Source organism: Metopolophium dirhodum, chromosome 4 (genome assembly GCF_019925205.1).
Source record: "Metopolophium dirhodum isolate CAU chromosome 4, ASM1992520v1, whole genome shotgun sequence".
In the NCBI taxonomy this organism is placed as follows: domain Eukaryota; kingdom Metazoa; phylum Arthropoda; class Insecta; order Hemiptera; family Aphididae; genus Metopolophium; species Metopolophium dirhodum.
This window is the reverse complement of record NC_083563.1, coordinates 7403701-7421605: the sequence shown is the minus strand read 5'-3', so window position 1 is coordinate 7421605 and position 17905 is coordinate 7403701. Positions and strand designations below refer to the sequence as shown.

The window sequence follows — 17905 nt, the reverse complement described above, 5'->3', positions numbered from 1 at the left end:
CTAGAGGCTCGACGGTTTTCACCGGACAACTCTTCACTCCGGAGGTTATCTTCGGGTGACCAAAGTTTTTCTCCGGAGGAATTTCGTTCGTACCGGATTTCTCCGGTTCAGAACCCTTCTGACCCGATTTCTTCGGGTCCTTTCCCGAGTCTCCGGTCCGTAACGCTCCGAAGTTCCGTTTCTTCGGGTCAGTTCTTGTAATTTGTGGTTCCTGTACCGGAACGTTACTCACTGCCCGACTTGAACTCCGTTGCTTACCTCTCTTCGGACGACTCGTACTTTTTCCGCCGGTTACTTCCTGGCCGGCCGGGACCCGGCGGTCCCGCCGGTCGTTTTGGCGTTTCCCGACTCCGACTTTCTTTTTGGACATGCAGCTTTCCAGTGGTCATGACTACCACATACCCTGCACCCTGCTCCCGAAGATTGTCGTTGCTTCGGATTCGGCACTTGGGATTTCTCAGCACTCTCAGCTTTTCGTTTATCCAACCATTTTAACTTTGGTGGTACGCTGGTGCTCACTCCCGCCTTATCCGACATTACGGCCTTGCTACCATCCAGTACATGGGCAAGCGCTCGTAATTCGCTGAACGATTTCAGTCGCTGTATACGTGCATGAATTCTAAATTCATCACGCATGAGCCCAATCACTGTCATCACCACCGCTTCTTCTGTCAGACCAAGGTTTAACCTCCGATACAACTGGTACTTATGTAGGACGTACTCCCCCAGTGTTTCGGTCTTGGTCTGAGCGGTGCTCAACAATTCTGATTGCAGACTCGACTGCAACTCGTCCCCGTTGAACTTCTCCAATAGTTCAGACCTGAACTCTTGCCATGGTAAGTCCAACGCTCTCATGGTTCCCCACCATGTTCCTGCCTGTGCCTTAAGCTGAGGGGCCAAAACGGTCACCCATCTAGCCTTGTGGATACCAGTTTCTTCAAGTATTGCCTCGGCCTGGAGCAAAAACCGCACCGGGTCTTCCTCCCTCTTACCGGCAAACTCTGGTATCGACGCACGGGCCATATTCAACTCATTTTGAGGAATGAGCAGGCTATCCGGGAAATGCACGCGTTTTTCACCGGAAAAACTACTCCGTAACGCTTCCTCACGACTTCTACCGGACCCTTCACCGAACACTCCGGACAGATTACCGAAGACTCCGGACGTTTCACCGGACACTCCGGACCGGTTACCGGAAACTCCGGAAACACTCCGATTTCTCGGGTTTTCCCCGGTCAATCTGCTCCGTATGTTCGCCCATCGGCTCTCAAAACTCACACTTTGAGTTTTGACCGGAAGATTTTGACTTTTGTCCGGGCAAATCTGATTTGCCCCGGACATATCGCTGGTTGATGGTTGTTGGGAATTTCCACGGCATGAGCAACTTGCTTGCTCCACCCGTTCGGTCGACCTAAGCTTTTCTTCGGCTAACTCCCGCTCCAAGCGTTCCACGCTCTCGCTGAGAGTAGCGATTGTCAGTTGCTGCTTGTCGACCGTTGCTTCCAACCCCTCCAGTCTATCTAACATCTGCTCCATGAAGTGGTTTATCAAATTCTTATCAGAGTCGACCTCATCCTCCCCACTCAGAGCCTCCGATGTTTTCCCTCCCGGTACCTGGGCTGACGTCTCGTCAGTTTCCCCAAACCGTACTGATCCTGGATCCATATTTTCCTTAGCCCTAATATACTCTTCTAATGCTAAGAGTTTATCGGCCTTGGACCCCCCGGTCTCAATACCACGTTTCAATAATTCCCTGTTAATATCGACAATATTTAACTCACTAATGCGTTTACCAACCATTGTGGAGATTAAATCTAACTGCTATTATCTATACTAAATTAAATTACGAAATTACGTAATGGATACGAAATTACGTAACTCGGGCTATCGCTGGTAGAGATATGTACTTTCCAATCTATAAATAGCCTAAACCAAGTTTAGCACTGTAGGGATTACGCTAAATTATGCAAACTTTGCTACAATTTACCACCTTAGATTGGACAAGCCCTTAATATTTTATTTATAATAAAAAAAAAATCAGAATAAAAAATATTAGGAACCGGTATGATCAGGACACCTATAAATTGTAGGTTCTTTTAACCCGATATGTGCTAATTTACTTTAATTTACGTAAAATTATTTTTATTAAAATTAGCACTTACCTTACTCCTTACTCGACTGCGCCAATGTAGGTGGTGGAACAGTTAGGGCAAACTTAATAACACAATAACGACACACGCTTTTTCTGTGAAGCACCTTTTATTCAGAGTTCGAATCACAATTTGTTACAATTAATAATCGCGCGTGGGTTCGTCGACGACGGTTCGGCTTAAGCTGTTTTCCGTCGCCACCGCCGCTGGCCGGGCCGGCGGCCGTGCCACAGGCGGCGGCCAGACCGGTTGTCGGTCGCGATCTCGCGGACGTCGATAGAGACGCCGCGGTCGTTGCGATAACGACCGCGACAATTTATATCTGATATGATGCGGATAACTCATTAACAATAAGTGAACCTCACATTATTATATAATATTACAATGAAAGTGTATTACCAATTATAATAATAATAATAATAATAATATATTATGTTGTGTCAAAGAACAAGTTTAACAGTTTAATGTACAGTAAATAATGTTAATAATTAAATATAACTAAAAGTAGTCATTTAATTTCATGGACATTGTGGACAAACTCAACTTGAATTATTCTATACTTATTATTGTCCTTTTAAAATAATTACAATGGCCTTTTACCAATTTGTTTTTTTTACGTGACAATATGATGTTACTTCTTTCCTGATAAATACATAACATATATAAATGAAATATGATTATTTTTTTTATTTTTTTTTTGGTTTATATAAATATAATAAATTGTTTCTTTGTTTGAAATTACTATTAAAAAAACTGAGTTGAACATCTATTTTTTTCAAATGTTTATCGTGATGGCGAGTTATACTAATAAATTCAATATTAAATATGATCAAATTCACACTATTTTCCCCAACATTTTAAGAGTCTAGTAAATAGCTATAAATAATTATAAAAAGTGATCATAAAAATATGCATAGTTTGTTTGAAATTGGTAGACAAATTAATTCAAAATGAACAAATTAATTTTGTTTCTCGACAAACGACTTCGTTTTTCTGGCCGTAATAAATATTTAAAAAAAAAATTAATTTAAAATCTTTACGTAAAATAATAGTGTCCATGTTATCTCATTGATTTTTAGTATCAGCTGTCATATCATTCAATCACTCGTTGATATCTAAAATTTGCGATGTTAAACATGTAATAACAATAATTTATTTAAAATTAAGAACTTTAAATGTTTATAGTAAATTATACCTTATAATTCTCAATGTAGTTAGGATTTTATTTATTTTGGTTAGTAAATTTATGTTTGAGTCGTTGTTTGTTATTAAAAATATCTGTAGATGATTCATGTCAACCCTGGAGAACGTATTTTCTCTGTTTTTTTTGTTTTACTGACGAAAAATGGTTAAACCGATGTAGTACATGTGCCGTACAAGATGAAATTGGTGATACTACGTGGCGTGTACAAAAGCTTAGCTAGTGAAAACAATTATACAGTAAATCTAAGCATTATGCTTATGCGGTGCACATTGTTTTTTTTTTTGGCTTTTATTTTGCCGTCCTCTAAAATCGCAATGTCAAATAATTAGTGTCCACACATTATAATTTTCATAAACAATTTCGTTCACCGTGTGTATATAACTACCTACACATAGATTGTTGATAAACGATACCTATACTGTCCACTCGAATCGGTGCTGGGCACACATTATACTCGTTACTAACCTATTAAAGTGTTTTATGCTCAACAATTATTACAAGTAAACAATGAAGCATAAATACAATGGGTAAAATAAGATACAGAATTTAATATTTTGTATGACACTAAATGTAAATGCACCGATTACCTTGGGTATAAACCTATAGAAATAATATAAGGAAAATAAAACGTAATTAAAGACGAGAAAGGTAGAATAATGTTAATAATAATTTATGATGTTAAATAAGAAAATATTGAGTTTTTAATTACGATAAAGAAAGGTAACACACTAAACTGCCTGTTAAATATATTTAATTTTTAATATATAATTAATGATAGCTGATATAGATAGTTTAATGTAAACTTTTTTTTTTTTATACAGATATTAGTAACGAGATTCATTACCAAACTTGTAATGAAAATTTAAACGCAGGATGTTTTTGGTTGAATTAATTTTGCGTTTATTCTCAAAAACTTATTATTTTTCATACAGACACAATTTTAATAATTTGTTGTACAGTATTTCTTTTGAATTAATTAATTATACTCTTACGAGTGTACAGATAAAATAGTTTAATAAAGGATCACATAAAACATGGGGGGAAAGCGTGAACATAAAACTCACGGTTTTTGGTCGGGTATTCATTAATGACGGGATCAGTAGCACGGTAATATAATTATTACCGGCGTGATCAGCTGGGCGGCTTCAGCAGTGACTTGGCTCGGATGGCAGTATGCTGATGAAAAAACGGCGAACGGTGTTGGACCTTCTACAATCTGTGTTCCGTTGGTGGTCGTACGTTGGTCGGATGGAACTGGCTGACTCAGCTCGGACGGCGGCGCTCAGTAACGGTGGACACGTAACGACAATATATACCTCGCGAGTCATCTGCGGTGGTGGTGGAGGGTATATGCCGGGACAAACTGTAGAATGTCCGTTCGTGGCGGTATTAAATACCGTCCGGCTCATTCAGTTTGGGGGGCAAGTGCTGTGTGTAGATCGAGCAATTAGTGTCCGTTCGTGGTGGTATTAAAATACCGTCCGGCTCACTATTCGCTTTTTCTCAGCGGGGAGAATGATGATTATACGCTTTGCTTTGCTTTGCTTTGGGAGGGGTGGCTATGCCGTTTACTATTCCAGGCTTGTGCCTCTACTAGTGGATGGATTTTGGGGTTGATTGGTAGGTTCAGTTATGTTAGTCAGTCCAATTTAATGGGTATGGTTTGAGTAAACGTTTGGTGGTTGGAGGGGAGTGGGTTTTACCTAAGAGGCGGATATGATCGTATTCGGAAAAAGAGTTTTTGTAGAACATTGTTTTTGATTGAGAGCAAATGGAATTTTGAATAGATTTGAAGTTGGCTGATTTTAAAAGGGCCGAGTTTCTAACGATAGTGGGCATACCGGTTATCGTGCGTATGCCGATGTTTTGGACGGATTCAATACGTCTCCAATGGGAGGGGCCGATAAAGGGTGCCCAGGAAGAGCCAGCATATGTAAGTATAGGGGTCACGTAGAGTTTAAGTATGTTAAGTTTTGTTTTCAGCGGAACGGGACTGGTACGGTTAAGTAAGGGGTAAAGCATACCACGGACGCGGGTAGCTTTTTTGGTTACGTCTTGAATGTGTTGGTTGAATGTAAGTTTACGTCCAATCGTGACGCCTAAGTATTTGGCCTGTTTTGACCAGTTAACGGGTTGGTTATCGATGGTTAGAGGTGGAATGTGGGTTGTATTAGAACGCCCGAAGAGGACGCCTACTGTTTTGGTCGGGTTTATTTTGATTCGCCACCTGTGGAACCAGTTGGACGCGAGGTTGAGTTGGTGTTGTAGTTGTATGGTTGCACGTTTGGGGTTTTTGTTACTAGTAAAGAACATCGTGTCGTCAGCGAAGAGTGAGAGGTTGGCTTTAGGAGTCGTTGGAATGTCGTTAATGTACGTCAAGTATAGCGTCGGTGAGAGACAGGAGCCCTGAGGGACTCCTGCGAGTACGTGTCTGGTAGTAGAGAAGGAGTGTTCGATTTTAGTGGTAAAAGTACGGTCGGTGAGAAAGGATTGGATGATTTTTACGATTTCTAACGAGATGTTGAGTTTGGAGAGTTTGTAGAGTAGGCCTTCGTGCCAGACGCGGTCGAAGGCTTTCTCCACGTCGAGGAAGACGGAAGCAGTGTTTAAGTCGTTGTTAAAGTTTTCGCTCAGTTGGTGGGTGAGTTTGGTCAGTTGCAGTGTGGTCGAGTGTTCGGGTCTGAAGGCGAACTGTTCGGGACGGATTTTGTTTTTGAGTTTGTCTTGTAGGTGGGTGAGGATGAGTCGTTCGTAAATTTTGGACAGGGAGGAGAGGAGGGCGATTGGTCTATAGTTTTCGGGTTGTTTATGGTCTTTGCCAGGTTTGGGAATGGAGATGATGACTGCTTTTTTCCAGGCAAGGGGAAAGTAGCAGATTCTGAAGGCGCTGTTGATGATCCGAGTAAGGGACAGTATAACGTTGTTCGGTAGGAATTTAAGAGCCGTGTTGGTGATGAGGTCGTCACCTGGGGCTTTCTTTTTGCGAAGGTTGCGATGATTATACGGCGGTCGGCGGCCTGTATTTATGTAGTACAATGCCTGCCGGTCTCGATTGGAATATCGTGCGACACTTTTCTGTGTTTTGTGATGCAACTACAGATTTGAAGTGTTCGAGAAGATCCATCTTATAGTTTGAAATGCGCTGATTATGAATATGTACTTTTTATACTTGTAGTTTGTGATTTTCATAAGGAAATCTCAGTTTTTCCCGCGGGCGGCGCGCGTTCGAATTACCGTGCGTCAGCCGGCGCTATCTGTAGTTATGGGCGGCGGTTGCGTTCCGTCGGTGGATCCATGTTTCTAGGCGGCGGTCGATAGTGCACTGGTAATGATGAAAACTAGAGTGCGCCACTTATGAATTGGGCACTCTGTTTTTTCTCATTACAAACTACATAGTTTATTGATAATGTTTTTAAATTCTTCAAGAAATAATTCAATTATATTATTATGCGTTTGTACGGTGAGGCTGGTATGTGGTTAGCTGTGATACCGACGTATGTTCGTCTGTCGTCTATAAGTAACTCGTCTCCGACGGCCTACGGTCCGTTGTGTTTCCAAAATACCGTACACTGTTAACCGGCATATAAACGGAAGGAAGTCGTTTTACAATTGTAATAGGCATGATTTTTCTATACAGTAGAAACCGTTTATAATGACACCGGTTGTAGTGACATATTGGGTGTAAGGACCTAAGATTAAATGTCCTGGCAAAACTCCTATATTGTATGTACTAATTTGTATCGGTTATTATGACGTCTATATAATGACTATACGGATGTTATGAAGGTTATTTTTGGTAATATTGGAAATTATTTTATCTATAGTGACTTTACTTTATCGAAGGTAATATTACAATACCGATAATACCAAAAATTACATCGTTGTTTAGACGTTAGTTTTATTTTATTTTATTTTATCGTCAGTGTACGAGTAATCGTTGTGCGGTTAAATGTGTTTTGTGTTCGTGTGTTAAATTGTATTGTGAAATGAGGAAACGAAAGCAATTCACCATCGAAGAAAAGGCAAATGTCATTTTTCGTTTAAAAAAAGGTAAAAAAATTCCGACATACCTAATTCCAACATATGGAAAGCTCGAGACAAAATCGAACAAGAGTTTCAAAATGAAAAATTATCAGTTAAGAAACTTAGAAATTGTACACATACAGATTTAGATAATTTTTTATTACGATGGTTTAAAAATTAAAGAAATCTATGCATTAAGTATGTTAAGTTTTGTTTTCAGCGGAACGGGACTGGTACGGTTAAGTAAGGGGTAAAGCATACCACGGACGCGGGTAGCTTTTTTGGTTACGTCTTGAATGTGTTGGTTGAATGTAAGTTTACGTCCAATCGTGACGCCTAAGTATTTGGCCTGTTTTGACCAGTTAACGGGTTGGTTATCGATGGTTAGAGGTGGAATGTGGGTTGTATTAGAACGCCCGAAGAGGACGCCTACTGTTTTGGTCGGGTTTATTTTGATTCGCCACCTGTGGAACCAGTTGGACGCGAGGTTGAGTTGGTGTTGTAGTTGTATGGTTGCACGTTTGGGGTTTTTGTTACTAGTAAAGAACATCGTGTCGTCAGCGAAGAGTGAGAGGTTGGCTTTAGGAGTCGTTGGAATGTCGTTAATGTACGTCAAGTATAGCGTCGGTGAGAGACAGGAGCCCTGAGGGACTCCTGCGAGTACGTGTCTGGTAGTAGAGAAGGAGTGTTCGATTTTAGTGGTAAAAGTACGGTCGGTGAGAAAGGATTGGATGATTTTTACGATTTCTAACGAGATGTTGAGTTTGGAGAGTTTGTAGAGTAGGCCTTCGTGCCAGACGCGGTCGAAGGCTTTCTCCACGTCGAGGAAGACGGAAGCAGTGTTTAAGTCGTTGTTAAAGTTTTCGCTCAGTTGGTGGGTGAGTTTGGTCAGTTGCAGTGTGGTCGAGTGTTCGGGTCTGAAGGCGAACTGTTCGGGACGGATTTTGTTTTTGAGTTTGTCTTGTAGGTGGGTGAGGATGAGTCGTTCGTAAATTTTGGACAGGGAGGAGAGGAGGGCGATTGGTCTATAGTTTTCGGGTTGTTTATGGTCTTTGCCAGGTTTGGGAATGGAGATGATGACTGCTTTTTTCCAGGCAAGGGGAAAGTAGCAGATTCTGAAGGCGCTGTTGATGATCCGAGTAAGGGACAGTATAACGTTGTTCGGTAGGAATTTAAGAGCCGTGTTGGTGATGAGGTCGTCACCTGGGGCTTTCTTTTTGCGAAGGTTGCGATGATTATACGGCGGTCGGCGGCCTGTATTTATGTAGTACAATGCCTGCCGGTCTCGATTGGAATATCGTGCGACACTTTTCTGTGTTTTGTGATGCAACTACAGATTTGAAGTGTTCGAGAAGATCCATCTTATAGTTTGAAATGCGCTGATTATGAATATGTACTTTTTATACTTGTAGTTTGTGATTTTCATAAGGAAATCTCAGTTTTTCCCGCGGGCGGCGCGCGTTCGAATTACCGTGCGTCAGCCGGCGCTATCTGTAGTTATGGGCGGCGGTTGCGTTCCGTCGGTGGATCCATGTTTCTAGGCGGCGGTCGATAGTGCACTGGTAATGATGAAAACTAGAGTGCGCCACTTATGAATTGGGCACTCTGTTTTTTCTCATTACAAACTACATAGTTTATTGATAATGTTTTTAAATTCTTCAAGAAATAATTCAATTATATTATTATGCGTTTGTACGGTGAGGCTGGTATGTGGTTAGCTGTGATACCGACGTATGTTCGTCTGTCGTCTATAAGTAACTCGTCTCCGACGGCCTACGGTCCGTTGTGTTTCCAAAATACCGTACACTGTTAACCGGCATATAAACGGAAGGAAGTCGTTTTACAATTGTAATAGGCATGATTTTTCTATACAGTAGAAACCGTTTATAATGACACCGGTTGTAGTGACATATTGGGTGTAAGGACCTAAGATTAAATGTCCTGGCAAAACTCCTATATTGTATGTACTAATTTGTATCGGTTATTATGACGTCTATATAATGACTATACGGATGTTATGAAGGTTATTTTTGGTAATATTGGAAATTATTTTATCTATAGTGACTTTACTTTATCGAAGGTAATATTACAATACCGATAATACCAAAAATTACATCGTTGTTTAGACGTTAGTTTTATTTTATTTTATTTTATCGTCAGTGTACGAGTAATCGTTGTGCGGTTAAATGTGTTTTGTGTTCGTGTGTTAAATTGTATTGTGAAATGAGGAAACGAAAGCAATTCACCATCGAAGAAAAGGCAAATGTCATTTTTCGTTTAAAAAAAGGTAAAAAAATTCCGACATACCTAATTCCAACATATGGAAAGCTCGAGACAAAATCGAACAAGAGTTTCAAAATGAAAAATTATCAGTTAAGAAACTTAGAAATTGTACACATACAGATTTAGATAATTTTTTATTACGATGGTTTAAAAATTAAAGAAATCTATGCATTCCAAATAATGGACCAATTCTTCAACAGAAAGCCAATGAATTAGCTGAAGGCCTTGGTAAGCAGGGACGACGATAATAGTGAAGAAGCTGTTACTCCCGATGGAGATTTATCTATTACTGTAGTGTTCAATGCAGCAAAGATGTTAGCAAATTATATGGCTCTGAATAACGTAAGTCCAAAGATAAATTTTGAAGAACTAGAAAAAAATAGAGCGTGATTTTTATACTAACAAAGTTCAATCTAAAATAACAGATTTCTTTAAATAATAATTGAACTAATTATTTTAAATACATATGTTATGTACATAATTAAATGTTTTTATCTTTACTTTTTTCTATATTATACATTGCATAAATAAATAATAATAATAATATGTATTGAAGTTACAATTTTTTTTTCGTCATTTTGGTTATAATGACAACCGGTTATTATGACCTATTTTCTTTGGTCCCTTGAACGTCATTATAAACGGTTTCTACTGTACCGGACATCCTTCATAGGGTGCTGCGTGGACCTCTAGAAAAACTGCACCGTTACTAGCGTCATTAAATTCAATCAATTGTTTATCAGACTTATAGACTTGAATATTATAATAGTAGTTTATAGTAGGTAGGTTATACTAGCTAATACTAAAATTGTTTTTTGGCTTGCATAATAAGATAATTTATATTTAAACCAACATCATAATATTTTCTATTTTAATTTGTGTGTGAGACATTTAGTTCGTTAAATGGAAATTCATATAAAAATACGAAATTCGTCGTAATATTTCTATTATTTTATTCATCTGCAAATACACAATTTTACAAATGTCCTAAACAATTGGATAATCTAATCTAAAAATAAAAAAAGGTATCAATAAAGATTTTTGATTGTTTGTCGCGTCTAAAACATGGTCATGACATAAAATCGTATTTCTATATTACCTATACTATCATAAAATATTATATTAAACATTACTACTTCGGGGACCCTACATTCCAGATACTTTTACGGAATAACTACTCCCACATCACCAAAAAAACATCTTTATAACAACCATATCCATCAAAGTTATTTTCCAATCGATTTTCTTCAATGAATTACATTAAAAAAAGCCAGAGTACTCACATGCATAGGAATACTTTATACATTTCAAATGTATAATAAATAGCTTTTTACAATGGCGCCGAATTCAAAAATTTAAGTTAAGGGGAAACTTGTTTCTGAACGCCAACCATTAAAACATATTTTAATGTTTCTACAAAGGAATCGTCAATATATTAACTTAATAATATAACAACATTTTTTTAGTTTACCATTTTATAATTTATACTACCAACCAGCCAAAAATATTTTTTATATTTGATCCATTTTAAATGTTTATGAGTGAGCGCTCTAATTTTGCATACCGGGATATTTTCTGACTTCCTAGATTCTACAATAAGTTCTAGAATATAAAAAATATTAATATAAGTTTAAAAGTCTTAACTATATTTGGTTGTATCGAAAATAAAACAAGTCTTCGCTACTACTAAAAATATGTTATGATGATATTATAAATAAAGTTAAATTAATAAATCTAATATTATAATGAAATATTCAATTTAATATATTATATTAAAAATAAATCAAAACTAACAGTTAGGTATACATTCAATATGTTGATAGGCATATAATTGCTATTCATATTATAATTGTATATAATATTAAAAAAACAAATATTTTTACATTTTATAGAACGTATATGTTTTTCCTAGATTTCAAAACGTAATTCTGTTTCATAATGCAGTGTTTTCAGCATATTAATATTCCCAAGTATTTTGTAATTTAACACATTTTACAAATTTACCCGTGAAATTTTAATTTAATTATCTTATAAGTATAATGTTCAAGTACATCGCTAATTTTAAATAAAGCCATCAAATTATATTTTAAAGTTAAAATATCTAGACATCTCAAATTACTATAGGATCTTGGTTGTATTGAATTATTGAATCCTACAGCTTGATTTATATTATTGAACTTCTAATAATTAATTTGTTCTAAATCATTATAATATTTTGCACAAATTATTAACATTGTAAAAGTGATCAGTGATTACAGTATATTATGCGTCATATATTTATATAGGTAATAATGTATTATAATATAAGATATTGGTCAAAGATAAACTTTATTAAATATAATATATTTCTTTTAAACTGAACTGAACAAAAACAACGTCAAAAGTACAATTAATTGTATACGTAAGGCATTATAATTGTTAGTAAAATATTCTGGTCGTCGTACATAAACGTTTTTGTATATTATTGTGTTCAGTGCATTATTTTCTTTCGATATCGTGGATCACATCGGTAGTTATTATAGCTGGCCATATATTTTTTTATGATGTTTTTACGAATAAACCCTTGTCGTAACCTTAACCCCTTTCAATTGCCACAAAATTCTGCGCAGTCCTAAAAAATCAAACCTCGTCTATATCAACTGATGGCCATCTACAATATAATGTATTCATCAACTGTATAATATATACAATAAACATGGAACTGTGGAACGTCGGAAGATCATACAACTTTAGTTTATAAAAATATACATTTTGCAAGTTTAAGGCTGGTTAGTTTTTTTTTTTTTTATGAACATTATAAAAACACAAAAACTAATGGTGAATATGCGAACGAGCTATTGAAGTAGGTAGGTAATGGAAGTTAAAAATAAAATATTATAATAAACTCTTACAAGGCTTATGAGAGAAAACCGTCGACTTTGGTCAAGATCGAATCGCAAATACAGTTTGTAACGGCTGGCCTGTAATATTATACAATAATATCATTAAAATCTTTCTCGAGGTACTATGGATATTCGATGCACCGTGCATCGTCGTCTCTATATCTCAGTTATAGAGAAAGACGAATGAATCTGATTTATTAAGAAACTTTGATGCAGCCTTAAATTTACACAGTTAGGTACTATTAGTGAAAAGTTTTTTAATATCTAACCTACGACGTAATGGAGTCTTCTAAATTTTTGAAAAAATTTTCCAGCAAGATTATTCACGTACGAACAATTATTGAATTTAAGGTTGACCGTGTTACAGTTATTCACACAAACATTTGCAATTTTATGAACAGATCGGATAATTTAAAGTATTATATAGAAGCGTACCTACTGAATTGTAATTGAATAATTACTATGAAGAATCGTATTTGCATCACACGTGTAAATACTAAAATATATTAAATAGGTACTTAACACATCTAATACTGTTTTTTTCTGCAAAAATATTGTCCTTATTACTCGATAAGGATCACAAAAAAAGGTTTCGATTCCCGGTACCTATTGTCTTCGTTTTGCTGTTCTTATTATACAACTTAAATACAATTTGTACTTATACTTAATAAAATTTTACTTAAAAAATATCAATATGTACGTATTATTACGTTCAATACCTATAGAAAAAATTACGTTTCTTCATATGTATATAAGTAAATGAAAAAAGTTGTTCTTAGAATCCAAATTATACACACTATACATACATTCAAGTCTGTTTTCAACATAGAAATATCGTCATAATATTATAATATAGTCTAGGTATACAATATATACAATATTTTATAATATTAAAGTCTATAATATTTAGTCTAAATTTGCCTTTACAGAACTACTTACAATCTCATGTGTTTCGAATCTCATTAAAAATAATAAGTCATAAGACAGTGCCAACCGTTTAAGATATACTTTATGTTAAAAATAAATTACAAAGTATACTGAATTTGAAAGATTTAAAATCGTTTTTAACGAACGTTTAAGTCATAACTTATAAGCGAAATAATAGTTACCAATTGTTTTTGATTTAGGTATGACAGCCCGTGTTTTTATCATCCTCTTAAAAGCGCTGAAACAACTAAATTATTATTTAAAAAAACCTTTAAACATTATCATAAAAGCTAAAAATGTATATATAGATTTTATGGAAAATTATTTTCATAAATATTAAATTCATAGGATTTCTTGTCTCAACCTGGCTGTTTAAATATATTAATATTTTTAATTCATCGGGTTAGAAGTTAATATGGTAATTGATATCAAACTATTTTAGATTAAATTGATTTTACCAGCCTATGTTTAGTTATACCTACATAAATATAAGATGAAATGTATTTTTAAAACTAATAATTGGATAGTTATTGAGTAGTTTTTCTCAAAAAAAAAAAAAAAAATGCGAGCAAGCACTATCATAACTTTTAGACACGAGTTTCTTGTATTATAATAATCATTCAGAGATTATAGTCTGATTTCAAATACCTATTTGATTATAATAGAAAATATACTTAATAAATTGTTTCCATTTTCCTCACAATGACACTATCAATTGTAACAATTTGGTACACGCACCTACGAGTATATTTGAAATATCTCAATTTTTTTAAAGTTTAATTTGTAATGTTTGTTTCAATGTCAACAAATGTTTAGTATCAGAATCCTCACGAGTTGCTCTTACAGAAATTTAAAAATATCGAAAATGTATTGACACAATAATTTTTTATAAGTGTTGAAGTTCAAACTTGTAAATATCACGAAAATTAGCATATCATTTTGTAGCTAAATATTCATAATATTTTCGTTTTTAAATTTAATAAAGCTTGAAAATGTAATACTAAAATCCTCATCATAAGCCGAGCGTACTTGAACCAATATTAAAATATTGAAAAGGCATAGCAACATTTTTTATAACTAGAAGATTGTTTATAGTCAGCTATTGTTGATACTCGATAGAACATAGAAATACTGACGTGGGTTTTAATATTGCATTGCGCAATATGACAATTTACTATATAGGTAGGACGTATGCATAACGGTTAATATTGACAATGTTTCTCGACATGTATATACGGACTATTTAACATATTATTATCAATAATAACAATATCCTAATGCTTCGGAGTACAATATCGGTTCATGTTTCAGATCGAAATAATGATAATATGCTTTTAGTGAACTATTACAATACAAATACCTTCTGATGACCTTAACGTTCCCGTTCTGCACCACCCCGAGTTCTCACCCCAAACTCAGTAAATACGATAATTATATTTTGTAGACGCAAAAAAAAAACACATTATTATACACAGAACCAGGGTTGATTTTATTCGTCCGCGATAAACTGACTTTCGACGAGACATACATTTCGTTCAAGACGTGTCCCGCCGCTACAAGTTACGAACCGTCGTAATTACATCAATTATTATTGTTTCGCGAACTATAACTCCGACGGACAGAGAGCGAGGACCGGACGTGGTTTGACGTCGGACAAACTGCTGCGGTGTCTTCGTCGCGTGCGATCACTATTCGCGATGGTCACCGGCGGCGGCTGTGCCGAACAACAGACAATTATTATTATTATTATTATTATTATTATTATTATTATTTTCGGTAAACCGTTTAAGGACGACACGCCATTCGCGGGATCATAATAATATTATAATGTGCGCGCCCCCCCCCCCCCACCCGTGCACCCGTCCCACTCGTATTCGATGTTATAATAATTTCGGATGGCGACGCGTTCGTGTGAGAATATTGTTCGTGTCATTTCAATAATGCTATAGCTGCTGTCGCGCGTACTAAGCACAGGCATTATTATTGCGGCCCGAACTTTTGCCGCAGCCCGCCGTGCACCGAATGTTTTGCTTTGAAGTAATCGTCGTCGTCCCGACGGGAACTTTACGACTCAAGTTCATTCGGTTCGTGTTAAGTTGGGCGACCGAAGTAATAAGTTATATCACGCGCACAATGTGAAACACACTCGGAGCCGCGTTTGGACACGATTACCTATAACTGCCGGGGCGCAATAATTAAATAAATAATCCGATGCAACTTCCCCCCCCCCCCCCCCCAAGTACACAATATAATCGACGCGCCTACGTGAGTTTGATGTATAATGGTTTTGACATAATGCCATACGTCTATGTCATCGTGTCTGCAGTATGACGTTAATGTACTTATCAAGTATTAATCTTGTGTTTTATAGGAAGTATGGTTAAGTTTGAGCGTATGGCCTATATATATTATTATAGATTATGGATGCAACTTGCAACGTATAAATAATTTTATGACTTGAACATTTATTTAGTGTTTTTGTTTTATATTCAACTTTGTTCAATTTGATAATAACTTAATCATGGTGTTTTGTTTAACGAAAACCTACCATTTGTATAATATCTAATAATTCGAGTTCTACGTAATAAGTAGTCTTTAAATTAAAATCCTCATATACTTTCAAAAATAAAATTGTATATTATATTCAGTTCCCTATGAATTTATCGATCGATTCAATAGTAGATTATGGAATTTACAACGTATGTGTATGATTTATAAGTGGATCAAATGAAATTTGAATATATTATAATACAACTAGGTTAAAAAAATTAGTTTTACGCAATAATAGCATGTTGTATAAATATAATAATATGTTCGTCTAAATTAAATATTTATAAATTATTTTTTTTCTAAAGGTCCGGGTAAAATCGTTCAATAAATTATGTTCTATTTAATTGACAGTGTCTAGTAGGGATCAATATTTACTGGTAAATTTATTTCGTATTGTTTACGGGTATCCGTATTCTACAATAATATTAATTAAACTAAAATTAATACATTTAGTAATACAATATAATCCTCAGTCCCTATTATTTCAAGAGGTTTTGTACAGACAGACATTGTAAGAATCTATACAATTATCTCAAGTTTCTTACTAATAGATTGAAATCTTTGTCCAGTTTTGAATAAGTGATATTCTGCGGTATGAAATTGATTACAATTCTCTCAGACTTTCAAGGCAAGATTTAAATTAGGAATTTGTGGTACGATAATCTGGTATATAATATAGTTGCAATTATACACTTAGCTGTTAGAAAATATTTATAAATTATCTACCATCTACGCATAATGACTATATTTTATGATTTTAAGTTATAGGTACAAAGGACATAGTACTTATGCTTATAAGTTATAATACTCGTATTACCTAACAACGAATATATAAGACAATGGATCAACGAAGCCAAATTTAACATCTAAATTATATTTATAAATTATTAATGTAAAAAAACCAAATTTTCTATAACTAAATGTTACCACCAGTCATGTAAACCATAGTAGGCTAATAAACCTTTGTATTTGAAGCCTTAAATTAAATGAAAAAAAAAAAATACTCGTATTGATTCATTCTGAGTACCATAATAATATTATATCGTGCAGAAGTCATAATCGTTATAGACATTTTTATACAATAACATATTATTATTTTCAAACAGATAATAATAATACGGTTTTTGAAGTGCAGTACCCAGATAAAGGCATTGATTCATATGATTTGTATTTGACATTTCAATGAATGGTCTGTATCTGTATTATAGCTTGATAGACTATGAATTTTAAATGCAAACTTATCAGTGATTTATATAGGCCGATAAAATATTGAACAATTCAATATTATGATTTTTTTTAAATATGCTCTAACAGATCTATTTTGATTAAATTAATATAGTAACATTTATTTTGCATCCAGAAATGAACTAATTTTATGAGTACACATTACAGTAGGTACCTTTGAATAATAAATGCCATACAGTTACCTCCGGAGTACTTGAGTTTATTTATGTTGAAAAGTATTTTATAATCGTATAATTACGATAGAAGAAATTAAAAACTTATTATTGTTTAATAATACTTCATTAAAATTGTGTATTATCATTATGTATAATGAATAAGAAAAAAGAAGAAAGTTTTTTGTACTACCATTTTATGTTTTTTTTTTTTGACATCGTGAAATCATGAAATTGGTCAATTTAGAACACATTAAATTTATGTTAAAGTACTATAATATTGTCACTAGTTTTAGCTAGAATTAAAATACTCTTTGTATAGTTTTCCAAAGTTGTCCATGCAATTCTCGTATTATTTAGAATCTGTTTCATGTATTTTTGAATGAAATTAAAAATTGTATTTTGCAATTTTCACAAATTTCTAAAAAAATTTAAAAATTTAAAAATTGTATTACATATTTTATTATAAGAGGATACTCATTATTTTAT

The 17905-nt window shown here is 34.8% G+C and overlaps 1 protein-coding gene across 1 annotated transcript in view; it reads left to right on the top strand.

The window, feature by feature from the left end:
* The window catches only part of LOC132943702 (uncharacterized), a 263660-nt gene that overhangs the window by 171267 nt on the left and 74488 nt on the right, over window positions 1-17905 (top strand). The window lies entirely within an intron of this gene.